A 12,035-nucleotide genomic window follows, 5' to 3' on the forward strand; every position below is an offset into this window, starting at 1 on the left:
TAAGAAACTTACTTTTGTTCTTTAGAATTTCTCACATTCTGGCTATTGCTAGCTGCAGTGACATTTAACAGAGATCTCTGTTTCCTTTCACTGTCTATAAGCTGGTGCTCATGTGTAAAATGTGGATCTGATTCAGATTGGCTGGATTCTATCATAAGTGGCAGGGTGCCATTCCATCAGAAAGCACATAATGATTTGCCAATTGTTTCTTAAGGCATGGTTTCTTGTTATACAGCTCAGACACTGGCTTTGTCCTCATTCTACCACCCAGAATGACCTTGAACCTGAGGTTCTCTTGCCTGGGTGCTAGGTTCATAGGCACCACCACGCCTGGTTTGGTTTCTTTGTTTGTTTTAGGTTTTGTTTTGTAATATTAATATTGATTATTGGTGATCATTAAAGGTTCCCGAAGAGTGCTATTTAGTTATTCCTTTATTTGTTACCTAAATAGTTAAAAAGAGACACAGCTAGAAGAAAACCAGGTTGAATTACTTCTTTCTTTCATTCTTCTTTTTTGTTTTATTTCATAACACTGGAGATGGAGCTCGGATCTCTGCATGATACAGAAGTGATCTACTACTGTTTTTGTTACCTTTACATATAACTCTTACTGAAAATGCAAGTTTTATGGTTGATTTGATTCTCTTTCTTTGTTTTTTTAACCAACTATTGTTAAAAAGATGACTTGCTTACTTAGATTCTCTGATGGTTCATTTTGTTGAGAAGAACAACTGGACTGAGACAAGCCCTGGGCAGTGGTACAGCAAATCTTTGGAAGTGTTTACGGCTCCTCCAGAGATGATTAACTCGTGAAGGTTTAGGCCTAGAGTGGACTCACCACTCACTGCTGACCAGACTCCTCTGTTATTTTTGTCCTTGCTGTAAATAAACTTGAGAGAGTAAAGACTTAGGGCTAGTGAGATAGCTCATTAGTTATGAGCAATAGGTTTTCTTCCAGAGGACCTGGGTTTAAGTGCCAGCACCCATGTGATAGCTCACAACTGCCTGTAACCCCAGTTTCAGGGCATCTAATGCCCTCTTCTGACCTCAGTGCACACCAGACATACATATATGCAGGTACACAGACATACACATGCAGACAAAACAACCATGTACACAATATAATAAAATAAAGGAATAAAAAATAAAATAAATGTTTATTTGGGCTATGCTTTGTGGATGTAGTCCATTGTGGTGGTGTGAATGGCAGCCAGGGCAGCTTATAGCTGTGCAATGGAGCATGAGGCTGTGCATCTGTATCTCTCTGTCAGGAAGCAGAGATGGACAGGAAGCCTGCTGAGCCCTATATGTGACACCTCTCCCTTTTCAGAGCTATTTCCTACAGCTTGCCCCGCATCCTAAGGCTTTATACCCTTCCCTAACAACACTGACAGCTGGGAGCCAAGTGCTCAAGAATAGTAGCGGGGGCGGGGGGAGGGCATTTTAGATCCAAAAGCAAAGATTCTTAATATGGCAGCATTATTGAAAGTGGTGTGTTAATCTGGAACTTTGTGAGAGAAAAACCAATTCCACAATTTTGAGTCGAATTTGAAGCAAGATTTAATTAAGTACTGATTAGGATAGACTTACCAGAGTAAGGCCCATTCTCTGGAACCACAGCACGTGACGGCAAGCCACGAGTCATACGGGCTTTTAAAGGACAAAACCATATGGCCATCGAATTTCCAGTGTGGCTTTGCTATTTTCCAAGACGTATAACTTGCAAGATTCCAGGGAGTTACCTGGTCCTTGGGCAGGTAGGGTGTACAGGCTGCTTAGGCTCTTAGAGGTGGAGGGTGGAGGTAGACATGAAATGGTTGTTAGGGGTGTGCTCTTGGGATCTATACCATACCTTGACCCCTTAGACTCACTTTTTCTTCTCCATGGCCACCATGCTCCTAGCTGTTCTACTCTGCCTTCCTGGCCATGCTGGGCTGAACTGCCCAAATAGACCAAAATGTTACCTGTGGTCAAGATCTGGGCTAGATGTGTACAGGTCCCTGCCTCTAAATGAAAGGACTGAATCAGGGCTCCCACAGATTCATAGAAGTAGTAAGGTAACCTTGTTTAAAAGCAAAGCAACTGCACAGATCTGATGAAACAAATACTGGTAGTATTGACACATGATGCATGAGTGATGGTTTTCAAGGTAGGGGGTATAGTTGGGGTGGTTCTCTATTTCAATTGATAAGTAATATATTCATTTTTCTACTGCACATATCTCTTCATAATGCAGCTGGGTTTAATCATGTGCACACCCAGATTGGCATTAGAGATAAATAAGGGAGTCTCCTACAGATCCATTGAAGACCCAGTTTGCTTTACTGCACCATCATCCAAAACCAGTTAAGGCCAAATCAGTCTTTCCAATCTGTGGTCCAAACACTGGAAATATATTTGAATAGAAACTGTCTAAATCTCATTGTTATTATTGGCAGAGGAAGTTAGTTCAGAGAGGAGTGTATATATGGTCATAAATGTGTAGGCTCATGGTAGAGCCTTTTCCTAAGCATGAAGAAGACCTGCATTAGAAGCATCCACACTCATACGCAGGCACATACACTCCCCAACACACAGAGAAAATAGAGTCAGAGGGACAGAGTCAGACAAAAGGGAAGGGAGAAGGAGACAGAGAGAGCATGAGAAAGAGAGATAGAGCGACAGAGAAAGAGACAGAGAGAGAACTTACAGGAAGACAGACAGGAGAGAGAGAGAGAGTAAGACTTGCATAAATGATTTCACTTAATGCAAACTAGTCACATACAAAAAAGTATTTTATATCCCATTTCCAAGTAATATTATCCTTGCTTTTTAACTTTTCTTTATTTTGTGGACTCCTGTAATGATTACGGTGTTCTGTTTTGTTTTGTTCAACTTGACACAAGCTAGAGTTATCTGGGAAAAGAAAACTCAACTGAGAAAATGTCTTTATCAAGTTGGCCTTTAGGCAAGTGGGGACATTTTCTTAATGAGTGATTGATGAGGGAGGGCCTAGCCTCTGTTGGCAGTGCCATCACCGAGCAGGTAGTTCTGAGAGGTATAAGAAACTGTGTGTCTGGTGAGCAAGCAGCATGGCTCCACCTTCCCTGTTTAAGTTCCTGCCTCCACGTTTCTGCTCTGCTTGAGTTTCTGCCCTGACCTCTCATGTGATAGACGGCAACTGTGAGCTGAAACAAACCCCTTTATCCCCGAGCTGCTGTCAGTCATGGTGTTTATCACAGCAATAGAAGCCCAAGACGGCTCACATCCTGTCCCACTCATTTCAACTGAGAAAGCTAAGTATACCTTTCTGTATTTTTAGTAATCTCATCAGACATGGCTTGTGTACTCATGTATGAGATGGGTGGGGTGAGAGGGATGGTTAAGAGCAGCAACTGAAGAGAAATTAAGAGGACTTTTTGTTCTTGCAGAGGACCTTTTCCAGCACCCACATGCAGCCTGCAACTCCAGTTCCTTGGGGATCCAGTGCCTTCTTCTGACCTTGGTGGGCATCAGCCATGCACATGATGCCTGCACATATATGCAGGCAAAAATCCCATACACAAAATAATATTTAAATATTTCTGCTATCATTTTTTATATATGCTTTTTTATATATGCTTATATATGCTTTTCTGGTACTACTTAAGACTGTAATCTTACAATGCTGTTTATACACCTCTAGACTTCATTTGTTTTTAGTTAAATTACATTTCATTATTTTAATTTTTAATTGATTTATTTAATGTGTACGGATATTTTACCTGTGTATCATGTACGTGACTGGTGCTTACAGAGGTCAGAAGATGGCAATGGAACTAAATGGGACTAGTCTCCTGGAACTTAAGTACAGACAGTTGTGAGTCGAACCTGAATCTTCTGAAATAGCAGCAACTGCTTCTCAATCACTGAGCCATATCCCATCTCCTTGAGTTTTTCAGGCAAGATCTCACTTTGTAGCTCAGACTATCCTCAAACTCAGTTTTCCTACCTGTTTCCCTTGTCCTGTGCTATATGTCTACACCACTATCAGAGTTCTGACCTGTTTTTATTTGTGGTTATACAATGGCCCAAAGCCTTTAGAACTATCATGATTTACTCAAACGGTCCACTAATTCTTTCTTTTTACCTTATTGTTCTTATTAATTTTTGTGGTCCTCAGAATGAGCCCCCACCTCACCTCTACCACTGAACCATGACCTCCGAACATTCCATTCATCCTTGCTGAGGCAGCTCTTGCTTGTTTTTTCAACTTTCTGCAGAGCCCAGGCTGACTTGGAACTCACAATCCTTCTGCCTAGCCTTTCATATTAAATGGGGTTCCTTAAAGGAACAGAACTGATAGAATGTATACATCAAAGGGGGATCTATTAGACTGATTTGCTGAATATGGTCTGAGGAGTCTAACAATTGCTGTCTCAGGATGGAAAGTCTGAGAATCCAGTAGTTGTCCAGCCCACAAGGCTGGACGACTCCGTCCCAAGTTGGTGCTAGAGGCCTGAAGGGCTGCTGGAGAGCCAGTATAGCTTTTGTTATGATGGCAGTTTGAATGAGAATGCCTCCAGTAGGCTCATATATTTGAATGGTTGATCCATAGTTGGTGGAACTGTTTTGGGGAAGGATTGGAAGTGTCCTTGAAGGAAGTGTATTACTGGGGATGGGTTTTAAGAGTTTCGGGAGCCCACTACAGATCCAATCTCATGCCCCCTGCTTGTGGATCAAAACTGTAAACTCTCAGGTACTGCTCCCACCTTGCCTACCTGCTGCCATGCCCGCCAATATGATTGTTATGAACTGACCCTCCGAAGCTAAGCAAAACCCCAGTAAATGCTTTCTTTTATATTTCTGTCTTAGTTAGAGTTTTACAACTGTGAACAGATACCATGACCAAGGCAACTCTTATAAGGACAACATTTAATTGGGACTGGCTTAAAGGTTCAGAGGTTCAGTCCATTATCATCAAGGCAGGAACATGGCAGCATTCAGGCAGGCATGGTGCAGGAGGAGCTGAGAGTTCTACATCTTCATATGAAGGCTGTTAGCAGAATGTTGACTTCCAGGCAGCCAGGATGAGGTCTTAAAGCACACACCCACAGTGACACATTTTCTCCAACAAGGCCACACCTACTACTCTAATAGGGCCATTTCATCCAATAGTGCCACTCCCAGGGCCGAGCATATACAAACCATCACAGTTGCCTTGGTTGTGGTATCTCTTCACAGAAATATAAAAGTTGGGGAGGGCACACGGTCTTTGTGCTCAAAGATAAGCATGAGGGAAACCAGCAATGTTAAGCAGATAGGTTCTCCTCTTCAATGGAAGAAATGTGTGAAGTGGTGGGCTATAAGAGCCATTAAAGCATTTAAGAACCCTTATTAAAAATAGGTTTTGAAAAATCTAAGCATACAAATTTATATAGCTGTTTTCCATTGGGAATGGATACTGTTAATAGCCTAGTGAGCTATGCTGTCTTTGAGGCCAGGCCCCTCCTGAATCCCCCAGACTATTAAGTTAATCCCAGACTCTTCCAGCTTACACCTTTATCTTTACCTCTCAGTCAATAGAAACCAACCATAGGGGAGATGTCACATATTCTTTATAGGCTGGTGACCTCTTTCCTATCTGTGTGATGGAGACCACACTAGATCCTAGGCCCTTATGCTATAAAACCTATCATTATGGAAGAGGTTACATATACTAGGCAAAATATTGTTATAATTGTCACGAGAAAACCTTTGCTCAGCGTTGTACTGTACTTAAATATGTCTAAAATAAATGGCTCAATGTCAGTCTCTAGAAGTTTGAAGCAGCGGAGGCTAACTCAGTTGTGTTGAACGGGATTTCCTTCTTGCCTCACATAGATGTCGCTCTGCTCGCATCTGCAGGAACCCTTACAAAAGTAACTAAGATAGTCATCTATTATGAACAGTGTTGCAGTAAACATCATTCTTCTCATAAATTTATATGCATTTTTTTTGTTTCTATGGTTTAGATCAGTGGTTCTCAAACTGACCCCCTGAGGGAGGGGGTGAACTACACTTTCATGGGGTCACATTTCAGACATCCTGCATATCAGACATTTACATTATGATTCATCACAGTTTTGAATAGCACTGAAATAACTTTATGGTTGGGGGTCACTACATTGGAGAGAGCTGTATTAAAGGACACATTAAGAAGATTAAGACCCACCATTGTGATGGTTTGTATATGCTTGGCCCAGGGAGTGGCACTATTTGGAGGTGTGGCCTTGTTGGAGTGAGTGTGGCCTTGTTGGGGTAGGTGTGTCACTGTGGATGTGAGCTTTAGACCGTCATCTAGCTGCCTGGAAGTCAGTATTCTGCTAGCAGCCTTCAAATGGAGATGGAGAACTCTCAGCTCTACCTGCACCATGTCTGCCTGGATGCTGCCATGCTCCCACCTTGATGATAATGGACTGAACCTGTAAGCCAGCCCCAATTAAATGTTATCCTTATAAGAGTTGTCTTGGTCATGGTGTCTGTTCACAGCAGTAAAACCCTAACTAAGATTCCCATCTAATTTAATTAGGGTGGCTTATGTGAGCATAGGTTGTGTGTGTGTGTGTGTGTGTGCGTGTGTGTGTGTTGGGGGGGGGGTTACAAGAGCATTTAACAATGGCTATGCCTCTGAAGAAAATGACTCTCCCTTCCACAGCAACCATGAGTCATCAATAGCTCCTCAAGAGTGAGTAGGATTTTTGAGTTTCCCTTCATCCAAGATGGAATATTGGCATGTTCCCTCTCATGAAGGTCTTGTGACAGTAACCAAAGCCACTATAATTTCATGAGTGTAATGGTCAGCTCACGTCAAGAAGACAGCAACTCGCAGTAATCTTCTGTATTCTCTGGCTTTTACAATCCTATTCCTCTTCTAAAATCCTCAGAAGAAGGTGGAGAGGGTGACAGTGATGTCTCATTTAGAGCTCAGCACTCAATGGTCACATATCCTCAGAACTTTGTCTAGATACAAGACTCTGCATTAACCACTGCCTACTGCAAAGAGAAGCTAACACCAGGTCCATTTACAAAAACAACATCAACAAGTTCTCTGCTCCCTGCAGATTATGAGCTCCCAGCCATGAGATTTTTGATCATGTTTATGGTACTAGGCATAGATCCCTTCTTGTGGAACAGACCTCAAATCCAGTCAGACAGTAACTGGTTACTCCTATGCCAGGGTTACAACAGGCATATCTTGCCTCAAAGGTTTTGAAGGATTCACAGCTGGGTAAAATTGCTGATTTTTTTGCCCCCCAGGAATCTGCATAATATGTTCTAGTATTACGAACACTGTTCAATAGGGAGGCGACTGCTAGCTTTGTTCCAGCTTAATTTCTCTTTGCAAGCAAAATATGTGGTGTCTTCAGCACCAAAGTTTTACTATTCAGTTCCAGTGCGTAACAAAGAACAGTGGAAATAGCATGTACTCTTGTGGAGGTCACTGGGACCTTAGAATCTTCAGATTCATTCTTTTTTTTTTTTTTTTTCAGTCAGGGTTTCTCTATGACTCTATTGGCCAGGCTGTCTCGGAACTGTCTATGTAAAGCAGACTGACCTCAAACCCAGAGCTAGATCTCCCTCTGCCTTCTGATAGCAGGAATTAAAGACGGGCATCACCATGCTTAAATAGATTTTTAAAAAGATTTACTTTTATTTTATGTGTATTCCATGATTTTGTCACATTTGTACAGGTGTGGTTTGAAGCCAGAAGAAGGTGTCCGATTTGGAGCTGAACTTACAGGTATTATAAGCTGCTTGATGTAGGTACCACAAATTAAACTTAGTTTTTCTGTAAGAGCAGTATGTACTCTTAAATGCTGAGCTATCTTTAAATATATACTATTCTCTCTCTCTCTCTCTCTCTCTCTCTCTCTCTGTCTTTTCTTTTTTTTCTTTTCTTCTCTTCTTTTCTTTTCTTTTCTTTTCTTTTCTTTTCTTTTCTTTTCTTTTCTTTCTTTTTTTCTTCTTGAGACAGAGTCTCACTATATAGCCCTGGCTGCCCTAGAACTCACTGTGTAGATCAGGCTGCCTGTGAATTCACAGAGATCTATCTGCCTCTGCCTCTGAAGTGCTGTGGTATAATGTATATACCACCACACCTGGCTAAAGATTCCTTATGATGATGGTGGTGATGGTTGCTGCTGCTGCTGATTTTTATAATAATAATGATAATAATAATAATAATTAAAGTTATGCTTATGCCTGTGAATATCTGCAGAAGCAAGAGGAGGCTTGTTGAATTCCCCTGGAGCTGGAGTTACAGGCTGTTGTGAGCCACCTAACATAAGTGCTCTTAATTACTGATCCATCTCTCCAGCCCCAGAATCTTTAGAGTCTTCGGGCCACAATTGCTGGGTCAAAGTGTAGCATTTTCTGGAATAGATTTTGATTCACTGCTCTTTACAGTGCTGTGCAAATTTACATCTTCACAGAACTGAATGGGAGTCCTTGCCCTGCTCACTGTCCCTGCTGTCATCATGGTGGGATCTAGACTTGGCCATCAGATCCAAGGGATTGCTCTTACTTTTACATTAAATTGTATTTCCCAATAGACATGAGTTTGCCTACCTTTTCAGGTATTCTGGCAACATTTTTCATTTTATGGCAAATACTATAGGGTTTTATTCTGGTTTTGTCTCTATCAGTAATATTCCAGATTATGTTGTCTACTGACACCTTTTATGCATTTTAAAGCACATATTAATTATATGCAGAATGGATTGCACTATATTTTCATCATGTATATAGAGTATTTGACATATTCATCCTTCATCATCCTCCCTTGCTTGCCCTCCTCCTGTTTCTGATGATCTCCTTCCTCCCTCCCTCCCTTCCTTCCTTCCTCCCTTCTTCCTGCCTTTCTCTTCTTTCTTTCCTTCCTTCCTTCCTTCCTTCTTTCCTTCCTCCCTCCCTTCCTTCCTTCCTTCCTTCCTTCCTTCCTTCCTTCCTTCCTTGTGAACCAATGAATTTAGTTGGGTTAAGCAAATTATCATGGACAACTTGCAGTTTTCTGAAAAACATGTATTTCCCTCCCCCAGCAATGATTAACTGCCTACGAATCCTCCAAAAGGAGAGAACTAACTCCCATAGACATGCTGTGACATGTTACCTGCTCATATTTGAGGGTTTTTGATGTTGTATTGGTGAGAAAGGAAGGGCCTTGCATATGCTAGGGAAGTCCTTTACCACAGAGCTGCACCATACCACCTAAATTTGCTTTAAATATGTATTTATTGTGTAAAAGAGGACTTCATATACTAAGGCATGTGTGTGGATATCAAAAAACAACTTCCAGGAGTCTGTACTCTCCCTCTACCATGTGGATCTTGGACTAAACTCAGACCATCAGTGTCTTTATACACTGCTCTCCCTCCAGCCCTGGTTGAAACCCTTATCTTCCTGCTTCCATCTCCCTACTTGTGTGACTACAGGTGTGTTACCACACAAGGCAAAATACAGTGTGTGTGAGAGAGAGAGAGCGAGAGAGAGAGAGAGCGAGAGCGAGCGAGAGAGAGTGTTTGATGATGGAGAGACCGTTTGAAGGGCAGACATACCCACCACAGTGTGTGTGCACTGTATGTCAGAGGACAAGGCTGGGGAATCAGTTCTCTCCTTCCTTTATGTGGTGCAGTGTTTTGAATGTGAAATGTCCACATTAAGAGACAGTTCTAGGAAAAGACTTTTGATGTTTTATAGTCTGCCCTTCCCACCCCAGCATTCTGTCCTGGTTTGTTTGGTGATTTTTGTCAACTTGCCACAAGCTTGAGTCATTTGGGAAGGACTCTTAATTGAGAAAATGCTTTCATAAGAGTAGCCTGTATGCAAGTCTGCTGGGCATTTTCTTGATTAATGATTGATATGGGAGGGCCCAGCCCATTATGGGCAGTGCCAGCTTTGAGCAGGTGGTCCTGGGTTATGTAAGAAAGCAGGCTGAGGAAGCCAGTAAGCGGAGTGCCCCCGTGACCTCTGCTTCTGTTCCTGCTTCCTGTGATGATGGAATGTGCATGGAACTAATGCTGGAGTAATCCTTTTCCTCCTCAAGTTGCTTTTCCTCATTTTTCCCCCTCTAGAAACCACAACAAAGGATATCTAACTAACACAAAAATTGGTGCCAGGAGGGAAACGTTGCTGACAAACCTGAGCATGTGTTTTCAGGAGGGATGTTTGAAGGACTTTGTACCTTTGCGCTAGAAAAGCCACGGAGTGTTCAGAGCTTAATAAGCTGTGGCTGTGTGAACTTGGAAGATAATGCTGAGAGTAATCTTGCCGATGGAGGCCCGGCTGGTGAAGTTTAAAGAGAAGCAAGGCCATTATCAGGGCCATTTATTTGTTATTTTGAATTAAGAACAGTAGTTCTAGTCACTGGGAAAGGAAATTTTGGCTGTGATTAACAAGAGACCAAAATCGTGAAAACAAAACTTTGCTTTCCTAGGTCAGCTGATACTGGTCATGTAGGACTAAAGAATCAGCTGCAATTAAAAAGACATCAGCATCATTTTGGCAAAAACCTCGGAGAAGTGCTTCCTTAGGGCTGGCACACAGAAGCTGGGATACCGAGGGGGCCAAAGCTGCATCTCATCCTGGCAACCAAACTTGGTAATGTGTAAGAGCTACCCAAGTGGTACTGGTTTTGAAGGCCTGAAAGGAGTCATGCAGAAAAGCTGAGGTTTTGACACTGTGGCAAGTCTGGAATCCTGAAGAGAGTCTAGAAGAGGACGTTAGTGAAGGTGCAGCCTCAGTTGCAGTAAAAGCCTCAGTATTGACCGGATCATGGAGTGGAGTTGAGGTGTGAAGCAAGGTCATAGTCCCCAAACAGAGCCCAGGAGAAGCTAGTGATAAATGTGCATCCCATTTGCAGTGCAGACAGCAGACTTTTGGAGAGGTCAGTATAATGTGACAGCCATTAGAGTGGAGCAAGCCTGAGCCTATGAGACAAACTGTGTGTACAGTATGTAGCAGACCTGGAGACATGGAACTCCCTAAGCCCTTTGGAGGCCAGAGGATCCTCAGTGGGTTCCAGAAGTTTCTCACGGAGCTTTTATACTGATGGACTTTGGCTTTGTTTAGGTTTGATTGTGACTGTGCCCTGGTCATCCCCTCTTGGATTAGGAACTCAGTTAACTTATTTTGACTTTACAGGAACCTAGTTAAGAACCTTTAGATATTTTAGAGAAACGTTGGAGTTTTGGAAATATTGGATTTTTAGAGAGATATTGAACATTTCAAAAAGAGTCCATATGTTTAGTGTTTGACTTTTTAAAGACTGTGGTGATTTTGAAGTTGTGATGTTTTATATATGATGTTAATATCAATATATGAGATCCTGGGGATAAGCAAGAAAGGGTAGGATACTGTTAATAGTGTTGTATTGGCGTGTAAAGTTAACAAGGGGTTGATGGTCCTGTTTTTTTATTTTATTTTTCAGTGTGATATAAGCTAGAGTCACTTGGGATGGACCCTCAATTGAGAAAATACCTCCATAAAATTGGCCTGTAGGAAAAATCTGTTAGGCATTTTCTTGATTAATGATTGATGTAGGAGGATCCAGCTACTACATGGGCAGTGCCTCCTCTGGGTTGGTGGTCCTGGACTTTACATCCAAGTAGGCTAAGCAAACCAGGATGAGGAAGCCAATAAGCAGTGTTCCTGCTTTGAGTTCCTTTGTTGATGGACTGTAGTGTAGCTTTGTAAACGGAAATAAACTTTTCCAAGTCAATTTTTGTCATGGTGTTTTATCACTGCAATAGAAACCCTAATTTAAATACTATGAGTAGGCAAAATGTGATCTCTCTGCCCCTGACTTCCAGGTGAGCCCTAGGCAACTGTTGTTGTGTCTAACCTATCTGAATACCTAACTGTATTCTCCTCTAAGTTGCTTGTGCTCCTAAAATTTCCTCACAGCAGGAGGAAAGTAACTACACATTCCAGGGATCAGGTGCAGGACAGGCTTGCATCATCGGTGGCAAGCTGCCGAGCAATCTTCCTGGTCGAGCTGTTGGTTATTTGTCTCATAGTCTGATAGTCTTAGCCCACAT

The sequence above is a fragment of the Mus caroli genome, unplaced genomic scaffold (genome assembly GCF_978045245.1).
Source record: "Mus caroli unplaced genomic scaffold, Mus_caroli_1 scaffold_3, whole genome shotgun sequence".
NCBI classification, from domain to species: domain Eukaryota; kingdom Metazoa; phylum Chordata; class Mammalia; order Rodentia; family Muridae; genus Mus; species Mus caroli.